Below are 12,923 nucleotides of genomic sequence, written 5' to 3'. Positions count from 1 at the left end.
CACCTGAAATAGAGACTTATATGATGAAGGGGTCTATAAATCTTTCTAAATAAATAACATGTTGCACTGCAGAGTTTTCCTGTTCAGGGCTCCAACCAGCTACCCATGATCTCTTCCAGGATACATCCGTCCATTTCCCCTCCTCTTGATTTTCTCCTCCCACCTGAAACAGTCAGTCAGCATTTTGTTGCCACTTAATCCTCTGGGCTATTTGCAGGGGCAGTTAGTTTCTTTTAACATGTTTGGGTATTTCTGCAAATGTTGGAATTTTACCAGTCCTGCTGCTTACTACATTTTGCTCTTGGGCTTGGATGGCACCAATTTGGCTGTGTAACGATTAGCAATTGGATGACTGAGTTCACTGTTAGTATAAAGGTAACAAAGATGAAACCATACCAAAGCATACTATACCAGTGTTTCATTGGCATGGTAAACATTGTTCCAGCTCACATGAGAAGGCCCTTCATGCAAAAAGTTTCCTACATGAAGGCCTGCTCATGAAACAGAAGACATAAAGGTAATCCATTATGTACACTGAAGGAGGACTGTAATATGTATATCTGTTTTTTTGGTATTATTGACATCTGCTTATTCCTGTTTGTACAATATAGGTTGTAGCTCCCCTTCCAAGATGTTTTATGTGACCATGAAAAGCTCAGAGAGAGGTCTAATTCCCTATTCAAGCTCTACAAGGATTAGTCATTCTGAAGCCTCCCTAAAGAATGGATTGGGTTTCACAAACCTCTTTAATTAGGAACATTAAGCTTATGATCATATGTCATGTGTGAGTGCAATACATCCTGAGCAGAAAGGAAATTCATTTTCGTGAAAAATACCTTTGAAATCATTGACAGAGGTTGTCAATGTTTTGTCCTTGTTTATCCAGACCTCTAGCCTGATCTACCCTAAGGCTATCAAAGGAAAGAAATCCACTATTCTGGTCAGCCAATGACAATCTCTTCAACATACCCTTTTTGTTTGAATTTGGAGCAGGGATGGGATAACCAAGAAAGCATTCTTAGTACATAGGTAAAAGGATGATATTGTTGCGCACCTCCCCCAGTCTCCGAGCTGTGAGATTTCGGGGGTCCCTGTGCTCCTCCAGGGTTTGCTTTCCTTTGGGAAGAAGGTCAGCGGAGACTGCGTTGTCGTTATGAAATATGGTTTATTTATTTACACACATTCCAACCTGAGTTTAGGATGGAGGGGGGTTCAATGCATCAGCAGTCCAATATCCAGCTTTTTCATCTGGGTTGCAGGAGGCACCCCAAAGGCCATGGTGCAGACAGCCAGTCTCTCTGCCTGCCTTCCAGTTCCCAGCAATTCTCTAGACACCCTAAAACTACAAGCACAACCTCTGCCAGCTGCCAGGAGTGGGGGGGGGCTCTCCTGCAGAGTTTAAATGACAAAAGGGGTCTTCCTGGCCCATTCTACGTTGCTAGGCAACTGATTGGCCCATTACCTTACCTGGGCAATCTATTTGGTTAACAAAAGACTCATTAGACCAGCAGAGAGTTCCTCATTCCAAGGCACAGGATTCCAAATCAGAGGCTGGAAAGGTGACCCACAGGAATCATCCATCCCAACCCCATGCTCATAACAATATCTTATGTACTCAGAGACACAGAGAGCTATAATTCATCTATATGTACATTTTGGTTTTTATTTTTATTACAGAGGCCAGCAATAAAGCATTTCCAAACAAAACACTACACATTCTGAGAAACTCTATGCTGATGAGGATTTCATTAAGAACCACCTGTCATTAATACACATTTTAATAAGTAGAAATTATAGCCCAGGCCCATGGTGAATTATGATGGGGGGGGTTTCCTTTCAACATTGCCGCCCTGGGGTCCTGCTGGGTGGAAGGGCGGGATATAAATCAAATAATAACCAAACAAACAAATATTGGTTTGTGAGACGGAGCCCACCTGGAGAACAATCCCATGCTGTAAATCAGGACAGTCATGTGGGATTACCATGGCCAGTAAGGAGAGCTTGCCCTTATACATGTATGTGGGCTGGCAGCCCGCCACCATCAGGATTTCACCAACACCACCCATTTCATACTGACTGTAGGCAAATGCTCAGACAAGGACCATGGTGGAACTGAAAGGAGTAGGATGTCACAGCTTGGTCTAGAACCAGTAAAAGGGGGTAACTGAAATCTACCTCACAAAACTCGTAAACCTATGTCCAGGCTGCATCATGTCAGACTGCAGGTGTAGGTTGGTAGCACTGAATGCTTATCCATACATCTCCATGCAAAAAACTCTCTTCTCAATGAAAACTAGATGTTTGGGGAAAGGATTCTAGCTTAGTCTTCTCTCTAAAATGCTAGCCTCTTGTATGTGCTTGCAAGAATTTTTTTTTCAGTATGGATGAGTATTTCATCATGTGAGCCCCTGGCTGCAGTCTGAAATGGTATAGCACACCCAATTTTATTACCTCAGTGAGAACCAGGCCTGAGAGGTAGGCCTGGTGTAGTTTGGGGTTTGCTCAGATATCCTGCTGGGTCCAGTTGATCTTACTGCCCTACAGCTGCTGGACAGGAATGGTCCTTGGCATGTCTTGTAGGCCTGGATGATTTGCTTGCTTTTGTAGCCAGGAAGGAAGATTCCATGAGAAGGATCAGTAAACCATGTTCTTCCTTGTCCAGAAAGAAAATAGCCACACTGGAGAAATCAGATTCAGATTTGTGATATTTGTATTTCATGCATTGAAAATCTATTATGTTATAACATGGGCTTTAAAATTCTTTGTCCACGGTCTTGTCTTCTTCCTTGGGTTCAGTGCTAAGCATATTCTTGCCTGCCTATTATTCTGTCAGACATATATTTCCATTAAAACAGGTTTATGGCTGATAATTATAAGGTCAATTAAATGTATTTCAGTATCAAACAATTACCTTTTTAAAAGAATTCTCTTCTCTGTGAAATAGTTGCAAAGCACATCATATGGTAAAGGGTTTATGTAGGTGTGCTAACAACACATCCACAACTTTCTTCAATTTCGTTCTTGTTCTCTACCTATTCATACTGGTGTGAACTATTTCAACATTCACATTCAGAATTGCACACTGAAATATTCTATCATAAAATTATTCATGTAATCCATATTCACTCAACTGCAATATCTACATTGTTCCATTGCAAGACCATGGCTCAGATGCAGAGGCTTGCTATCAGTCCTTATTGCAAGTGATCAACTGGGTGCCATTTTCCCCCTTAAGTATTATTTTTTCCAGGAGCAAAAGAGCTCCGTCTTTTGTCAGTCTTGCCCTTTTTAGGAGCATCATTTTGAACACAGAAGAATGATTTCTCACTATGTACATTTCTCTATATATCTTTGCACTAATTTTCAAAATACTGGGAAGGATCCTTTGTCTCCTGAAAAAATTATGATTAGGTTTTCATGCAAGCAAGATATCATATTAACTAGAAAGCTCTAAAACCCAACCCCTTTCAAACTCTAAATTGCTTATTTGAAAGAGAAGAAAAGTAGAACGATGGCAAAAAAAAAGAGAGAAAGGTTCCTAATTTAAGTCTGCCAGGGGGTGGTATCTAATTTTCACTTTGAATAGAATATTGCTCCAGTAATTATCCTACTATTTAAGAACAAGAATAATTAGTGTAGTAACCTCTCAGTCTAATAGTATCCCAGCCTACTGTAGGCATGAACCCTACAATTAGAGTTGGAAAAGATTATGAAACTTTTTTACAGTAAATTTTTCTAAATATTACTGTGTAAATAGATTATTAATAAGGCTGAGGTTAAATGGGGAGGGCCAGTGATTCTTCTTACAAAGGTTTTCATAGAATCATAGAATAGTAGACTTGGAAGGGGCCTATAAGGCCATCAAGTCCAACCTCCTCCTCAATGCAGGTCCTGAGAGTTCTTCAGCCAGTTCCTTCAATACTCTAGGATGCAGTTTATCGGGCCCTGCCAATTTGAACTTGTTCAAAGTGATTAGGCATTCCTTGACCATTTGTCTATCAATCTCAAGCTCCAGTCCTGCCCCTTCTACTTCATGTTTCCCAGGAGGGTCTTAGACCCTTTTTTGGGAGAAGACTGAGCCAAAGTAGAAATTGAGCACTTCTGCCTTTTCTTTGTCATCTGTTATCATTTTGCCATCCTCATTGAGTAGCTGTGCCACCATTACTTTTCTGTCTTTTACTATGGACATACCTGAAGAAAGCTTTTTTGTTGCTTTTAGCATCCCTCGCTAACCTCAGCTGACTCTCAGCTTTAGCCTTCCTGACACCATCCTTGCAATTCCGTGATACCCCCACAATTTCTTCTTGTGAAGTGCATCTCCGTTTTCAGCAATGCTTTGCTCAGGACATTGCTCAGAGAAGGTGTGACCCAACACATATTCAGGCACCCTGCACCCACTGTACCCCATGTTCAGACAGCAACAGCAATTCATTGTGTCCTTTTGAGCTCTCCTTTTCTTCTCTGTCTGAGTCACAGAAAGCAAGCAAAGCTAGTTCAGAATGAGGGCAAAACCCTGAATTGGCTTCATTTGCCCTTCAAGCCATTTTCATAATGATTAGCTGTATGGTGACTGTGAAGAAGGAGCTATTGAAAGAAAGAAAGAAAGAAAGAAAGAAAGAAAGAAAGAAAGAAAGAAAGAAAGAAAGAAAGAAAGAAAGAAAGAAAGAAAGAAAGAAAGAAAGATGGCATCATAGTTGTAGTAAATCAGGACTGTGGGCAGTACCACACTGGTACATAAAGGGGTAAGTATTTGACTGGGTGTGTTTTAGAAATGTTTTAGGTGCCTTTCAAAGCATGCTTTTCCATGTGCAAGAAGGTGTTTACTGAAAGACATTCAGCCCTGCGCTACAACTAAAGAAGGTTTTGAGGGAGAAAAACTGGGTAGCTCTAGAGAATGGGAACAACTGGTCAAAAAGAAGGAGGCAGCTGGCAGAATCCATCAGGAATATTTCAGTCTCAAGACTTAATGAAATGTACATTGAATAGCAGTCCTTGTGCCATTTCACAATTCCCATTCATTTCTCAGTCTGCCATGCCAATATTAGTGGTCTTCTTTTCAAAGAATCTCATGAAGTTTGACAAACATTTTTGGGTCACATACCCAATCTATCACACTTCATCTTTAGTAATTTCTCAAGTTTGAATATCTTCAGCTATGAATCTGTTTGTTCCTTCTAAGGTGTACATAACTCTCACAGGTGTCAACTGAATGTCCATGTGTACTAGAAGAAGGGAATACATAACCTCTAGAATTCTCAGCATTATGTAAAACCTCTTTTACCACTTTGTCTTTGAACTTCCTAACAAGCCGATCTATCTCAGAAAATAACATTAATCAGATTCATACATTGTAGGCTGCAAATACAGGATCACATTTTTTTACTTGAACTGAAGGATTTTTTTTTTTACCCAAAATGATGGAACACCATAGATTCTAGGATGGGTCCAAAGCCCATAAAATCAGTGGAAATGGCCTTATGGACTTCAAAGACTTTTATAACAAGACTTTCCTTTATTCTATCAATAATTATCATAAAATTGTTGTGGAGTAAGTCTGGGTCAAAACTACAACAAGGTGAGATTTTAGCATAAAATATTAATATTTTGTTGGAATGTGATAGGCAAAATACATAACATTCCTGTTTGAATGCATAATATTGTTATACATAAAAACAGAAAAGCTGAAAATGTAAATAAATAAATAAATCTGGTAGATCCTAACTCAGATTAAGTTTATGTAGGTACCTCTCTTTCCTTGTCTTAAAAACAGCCATACTCAGTTGAATTTAAACATGGATATCATTAAATAGTACAATTTTTTTTACATGACTTTCTGTGACATTTGGGACACTGAAAATCAAAGAAATGCAAAGGTGGGAAACATTTGAATAATATCTGTTCTATAAATCATTGTGACTTATCAAACTATGCATTGATCATTTTTATTGTTAGCCCTTTTCTTTCTCCCGTTGCAAATAGATAGCAACAGACTGTAATCCATTTTGGTTCTATTACTGAGCATAATCATTGTGCAAGGTGATGCATTACTTTTCATGTAAAAAGTACCTCAATTGGAAAAGCCATCACTGTCAGTCTAAGGTATAATAGCTTTTACCTTTTTGTAGATTGCAACCATAGCATTTAAACAGCTGTGTTGCATTGCTTATAAAGGAAGCACATGTATGTCTTTCTTAATACAATACAGCCATTTTTGCCTATCTGCCACTCAGCTGACACCAGAATGGCAGGTATCACTTGATTTCCAAACCACCATTTAGAGTATCTATTCCCCCCAAGGCAATTTACACTGTAATTAATATATACACAATCTACTAAAACAAAATTCTCAGAGTGGCTTACAAACATAAAAATTACAAAAGCAACTGATAAAATCAGTATCATGGACCTCTTTCATGGAGCCAGTTGCCAGTTTGGGTGGGTGAAGCCAGAACAGATTTGGAAAGGTCTTCACTTGCAGACCACACGGTCACCATATGAGACAATGTTCAGCTACTTGGTGAATTGATGCACATAACTAAAATAAAAGTATATCAGGATTGGTTGTGTGTTCTCTGAATGAACATGCTTCTTGATAAAAATTGGGACAATTACTAGATGAATTGATGATTGGTGAGTGGTCAGTATTCATCATCAATGTTGCTGCCCAACAAGATCAGCCTCAAAAGACCTCCTCTCCGTCCCACCAGTTAAATCAGCTAGACTGGTGAGAACTAGGGAGAGGACTTTTTCAATCATGGCACCCACTCTATGGAATTCGCTCCCAAATGACATCCACCATGCCCCCTCCATAATGAGTTTCCGCTGGACCTTGAAAACCTGGCTCTTCAGGCAGGCCTTTGGGGTGGGTTAGGTTTTGGTGTTACTGTTAGAATTTTAAGGTTTTAATGTGAATTGTATGTTTTATGTTGCACGTGGCCCAGAGTGGCTGAAGAACCAGCCAAATGGGCGACTAATAAATTTAATAAATAAATAAATAATATGTAAATTCATTAGAAAGATTGTTTTATCAAGAAGCAAGCACTCTCAGATTTTATGAATTCAACAGGGAACATTTGAATAGTAATAATGATGGGTATGTTCTACTACCAGTACTGGAGGCAATAGTCCTCTGGTGCTGGGGAACACAAATGCTATTGTGCCCATGTCTTGCTTATGAACTTTTCTTGGATATCTGCTTGGGCACTGTAAGAATACTGTATGTGTACTAGATGGGCCTTTGTTCTGATTCAACTTCTTATATTCTTTATAAGAACAAGTCCGGATTCAAAGATCAATTAGGATCAGAGGGCAAACCAGAATCATGGCCAAGAAACAAGCCAGGAGTCAGGACCTTAGTGAAATCAGAGGGAAAATCAAAGGGTAGGAGTCAGGACCAAAGAGCAAGAACAATGCAAGACATACTAGAGCTTAGGTAGACCTTATTACTTAAGCATGGTTCACTTGGAAAAGGAAGTCCTTTAAACTCCTTTCTGCCTTAGAGGAGCCAATTGCCAGCTTGGGTGGGTGAAGCCAGAGCAGATCTGGAAAGTTCTTCACTTGCAGACTACACTGTCACCATATAGGCCACTGTTCGGCAGTCCCCGACAGGCTGTCAGTGACCTGGAATGACTATGGTACAATCCACTACTAGGTTATTATGCTGGTCCCATTCATTTCAATTTAGTCTGCATATAGTAGATTGTGAAGTATAGCTGTCGCACATTTGTTATTATAGATGAGCATCTTTTTTCCTTGCTTAATTGGAAGTTGAACTCTTACATCTTATCACCCTAGTTTATTAAAACCCATGGGCAAACAGCATTCTGTTCTTGTACCACATTTTACGATTATTGATGTTCTCATGCAGTACTGCGTGAATAAAACATGTTTGCTATTAACCCCCCCCAAAAAACACATTCCCATATGTACTAGCTTCAACAGCACTGAAGTTAGTAATGCTATAATCCTATACAAACTCATCTGTGAGTAAGCCCCACTGAATATCATATACATGATGCCCCGCTTGCCGCGCAGCTGACGAGCGGGGCATAGTTGTAGATGGGGGCAAAGCTGCCACCTCCATCTTTGTTTGGGGCAACGTCATGCATCGCGCCTATTGCACACGTGCGACGTGTAACGTGGAGGGGCAGGGCTTCTGGGCTTAGGCTGCCTTGACAGGATCTTAGACTCTTGTGACATGGAAGCTGCCTTTTAAGATCCAGGCAGACTCTTTACTCTTTCTTGATGATTTTACAACGCTAGGAGAAAGCTGCAGTGGGTCCAACTATTGGTGACAGCAGCATATCCTCAGTCTCTGTGCTTTACGGGAACTGGGTTAGCTGCAACAAAATAGTAGTTAGTAAGGTGTACTTACTCATAAACGATTTCCTTCCTTTCTTTGCAGACGGATATGGGCAACAGTGAGATATGAGGCCAGAGGCCTTTAAAAGGGTAAGAAGAAGCCCCAGCATAAGCTGCTCTGGGACATGTGTCCCTCCCCAGTTAGACTCAAGGTACTACAAACTTCGATTACAGGCTACCCAGTTTAAGGGGAGGTTTGTCTCTGTTATGGTGTTTTTTCCTTTTGGTTTCCTGATCCCATATTCCAACTCCGGGCTAGTCTTCCCGGCCTACAATATTAAATCTGCCTTAGTTATAACAGTAATGGCCAGGAAAAGATTGCAAAGATGTACAGTTGGGCAGGGTTCTTGGCCCCTTCCCAGAGGCCTCTTTTGGTGTAGGGACCTAAGAGGCAGCAGGCAGATTACACCTGATTCACCGCTAGTCTTATTTAAAGGGTCGGGCAGTAATGGGTTCATACCAGATAGTCTAGGAACAGTGTGGTACTCTTTGGGATGTTTTATGCATTTTATGTGACAGAGCATTACTTATGGATTGCTATATTTTTCTCATGGAGTGTTTCAGCTCCGGGGGGGGGCAGTCAAGAGCAGAGCTTGGAAGATTACTTTTAAAAAGTAATAAATTACAGGTACAATTACTTGGCCCAAAAAGTAGTAATTACCGTTACAATTACAATTGCTCTGAAAGTAACTGATTACTTTACTTTTTCTCAAAAGTAATCACTACAATTACATTTCAGTTACTGGCCTTGGCTGCTGCACATCTAAGAAGCCTAAAACAATATTAAAAATAAACACACACACACAGGGGGTAGTAGAATAAAAAAAATTATCCATAAGATTAACATAATGGCATAACCGAATCTCACATCCCCCCAAGCAATGAAGATACCCCAACTCTTGAAATCAAATTTTACACTTGAAATGCTTTTATAATATGTTTCTGTTATGTCTCAAAAGAACAAGATGCTCAAAGAGCATGTCAGACAAGGAATGTCTTTTTACAGTCATTACGTTGCCACCAGTACTGAACAGGCGTTCTACTGCGGCGCTTGAAGGCATGCCTGTGTTGTGCTGCAAAAAACACCGCAGCACACGTGGAAAGCCATGGAGTGATGACACTTCCCTGCTGGGAGACCTCAGGTACCTCACCAGTTCCTCCTCAGCAGTGTCCACTGCTGACTTCTTGCCCTGGGCAGAAAGTTAAAGAAGTCATCTTCTAAGTCATCTCCTTCCTGGTCTTTATCTGAAGACTGATCACTGTCCTCATTAAGTACACCCATCTTTATTTCAGCTTTCAACAAGGCTTCCATTGTGTATCTAAGAAAGAGAGAGGATATGTTAACACATATATGTTAGGAAACCATCATCTGCTCTTCATTTCCTGATGCTTGTCATGTCCCCTGGTTCAGGGTCCAGCCTGAGCCTGTGGATGATGACATGGAAGGTAGGAAGGTGACCAAGTCACCACACTCATGGGGCAGCACAGCAGACCCTTAAGGATTACCTGCAGCAACCCAAGGTTGTGATGAGGAGCCCCAGGAAGAAAAGGCCCAGCTCCTGCCCACCACCTTAAGCCCTCTGATGCCTCCCTTGAGACAACTTTTCCCTTGGAGTAATCCACCCAAAGGGCTTCCCTAATGTTCTTACTTGTTGGTATGGGTGGTGGCCTGACACGATTCCAGCCAATCTAGTTTGAAGCGAGGGTGTAGGCAGGCTGCCAGAAGAAGCCTCTTGTCCTCCCAGATAGCTGCAAACCGCTTTCTTAGGGCTTCGCGCACACCTCTCAGCAGCTGAAAACAGTATGTGTACCTCTCAGGTTTGTTTTCCAGTCCTTCTAACTTGCGGTCCAGATTGCAGAGCATTGGTAGCAAATACCCCATGAACATGCCGTTCTCCCGTTGCAGGATATCTAGGGACTGGGCTAGTGGCTCCATAATCTCTGTGTATTCCTGTACCACTTCAATCTCAGCAGCTGTGATCCTGGACAAGGAGCAGCGGTCCATTATGGCATGCATTTTTAGTGGCACAGTTGACAGGAGCTCATGTAGTTGCTTCAACGCATCAAAGGTGGAATTCCACCTGGTCTTATTCGGTACCTTCAGATACACACCACATTGCGCACGGATATACTCAGCAATCTGGGCTGACTGGTTCTGCTTGGACCACAACTTGCTGCACTTTCCCATCAAGGAACGAAACTGTTTCTTGAAAGGACCAAGAAGACTACTTTTGGAGGAGTCAGAAAGCATGGCCTCTATGTCTTGTGTTGCCACAAGGTTGAGGGTGTGGCTAGCACATCTCTGGTGTGGTGGTAAAACAAAATCCTCTCCTGACTCTGCAGCTTCTTCCTCTGCCTCAGGTCCTGTGTCCAGGATCTCACAGATAGGCACAAACTCCACCTCAGCCTCCTCCTCCTCCTGGTTATCACCATCATCGTCACTGGTGCCTGCAGCTTCCACTGGTTCTTTGGCCATGAAAACTCTGAACGCTTTCACAAAGTTGGAGCCATTGTCTGTAGTAGTGCACATAACTTTGTCATGGATCCTGTACTGCACATGTACATCATGCAGTGCTTTTGAAAGGACATCGTATGTATGGCGCCCCTTCAGACGCTTACAAGCCAAGGCCCCGACCTCACGTTTCAGGGTAGTTGGGTTGATCCAGTGGGCTGTTACCCCAAAGTAACTCTTCTTGCCATTGGTCCAACAATCTGCAGTGGTTGCTATATATGCCACAGCACCCATTCGGTTTGCAAGAGTTTCTCTCATGTGGCATGCTCTCTTCTCAATTCTGTCTCTCAGAGTCTTGGCACATATGATGGTGAGATCTTTGGGGAGTCCAATGCGAACCAGATTAATGAATGATGGTTTGTCCACAGTCTGAAGTGGTAATGTCTCCTCTACAATGAAATCAATGATTCTCCTGTTGAGATTGCTCTGGGTGACAGGCTCCCTGCCAGATCCCCACCTCTCAAGGGTTGTCTGCTGCTGCTTCAGCATTTTGGGAGGAGGGGTGTCATGCATTGGTTCAGGAAGGCCACGTCTCCTTGCCTTTATTGCTTCTTCAATTGCTCTCAGCTTCTCAGGGTGTGCCCTCTGAGGAAGAAGAACAAAGCATGAATCCAAGAAAAAATGGAAGAGGAACTTCACAATTTAAACATAAATAGACAATGGACACTCTTTGAGGACCAGCATGACAAAGGCTTACCTCAAAATGTTTCTTCACATTGGATGAGGAGGAAACAGCTGATCTCAGATTTTTGATCCTTGGAAGGCAGTAATTGCATCATACAACAACATTTTTCCCACTCTGGCTCACAAATGTACAAGCTTTCTCAAAGCCAAACCATGGTACTTGCTGTTCTGCAGATGTGGCTGTGGGCAACTGGCACTGCTTCATGCCCTCCTCCTCCTCATGCACAGGGCTTCCTTTCTGAACCTCACTTTCTAGTTTTGCCTCCTCAGGATCAACAAGCTGTGACTCAAGTGGCCGCACTAACTGACTGCTGCTCTCAGCAGCAAAACCTGCAACAGGCGTCTCTGTAATAAACAAGAGATAATGCTCCTATATGGGTGAACTTCAGCTGTGATGTGCCCCCATCTCTTCCCCATGCTGCAAGATGCCCCAGTCAGAGTGGAAGTAAGCAGGTCGATAGCACAATTAAAAGAGATCCTATTTGCATCATTTTTGCTCACTGAATAACCCTGCCTGGGCCAGTCTAACCTACTATCGCACAGGGTTGTTGTGAGAACAAAATGAGACTAGGGTTCAAATCCCCACATAGCCATGAAGCTCACTGGATGACCTTGGGCCAGTCACTGCCTCTCAGCCTCATGAAAACCCTATTCATAGGGTCACCATAAGTTGGAATCAACTTGAAGGCGGTACATATATTTTTTATTTTGAATATGATGATTATGATAATAAATATGCAGCATTTCAAATTAATTCTGTATGAGAAGCATTCCATGCCAAGCTTGGAAAACCAAGGATGAGGTAGACAAAAATACTTTTGACAAAATGCCATTTATCTTTTATATCTATATCTATAATTAGCAAAACAGCTGAATGATGTATGTAAAGTATTTTTTCTTTCCCTTTTCTTTTTTATTAATATTTCAGTACTACTGCTAAAGTTCTGATGAAAGAATAAAGCATTCATTAGCCAAATTCAAATGGTTAGAACACATCACATAAATTCCACTGAAGTTGAAGTTTTTGCCATAGAAAATGAAAAAAATATAACCTATGATAGCCCAATAGACAATCAGAACTAATATAAAACCCTATTGCTTCTCATTTGCAAATCTTGCAAGATCTAAGGTAACTCTAGATCATGTGAGTTCAGGTGATGCATGTTATGTACATTTGTATAGATATTAGCAGAGATTGTCAACAGTCTATCTCTCTCTGGGACTGGGAATCTCTCTCTTTCTCACAGAACATGAGTTTGAGAGCTGGGGGACTGAGAGGAGGAGCTGCAAGGACCCTACTTCTCACCTCATCTCTGCCAAGAACAAAAAAATCAGCCTTAAGCCATTTATTATACGCCTAATGATT

The sequence above is a fragment of the Rhineura floridana genome, chromosome 6 (assembly GCF_030035675.1).
Source record: "Rhineura floridana isolate rRhiFlo1 chromosome 6, rRhiFlo1.hap2, whole genome shotgun sequence".
Taxonomy (NCBI): Eukaryota; Metazoa; Chordata; class Lepidosauria; order Squamata; family Rhineuridae; genus Rhineura; species Rhineura floridana.
Note: the sequence above shows the minus strand (reverse complement) of the source record.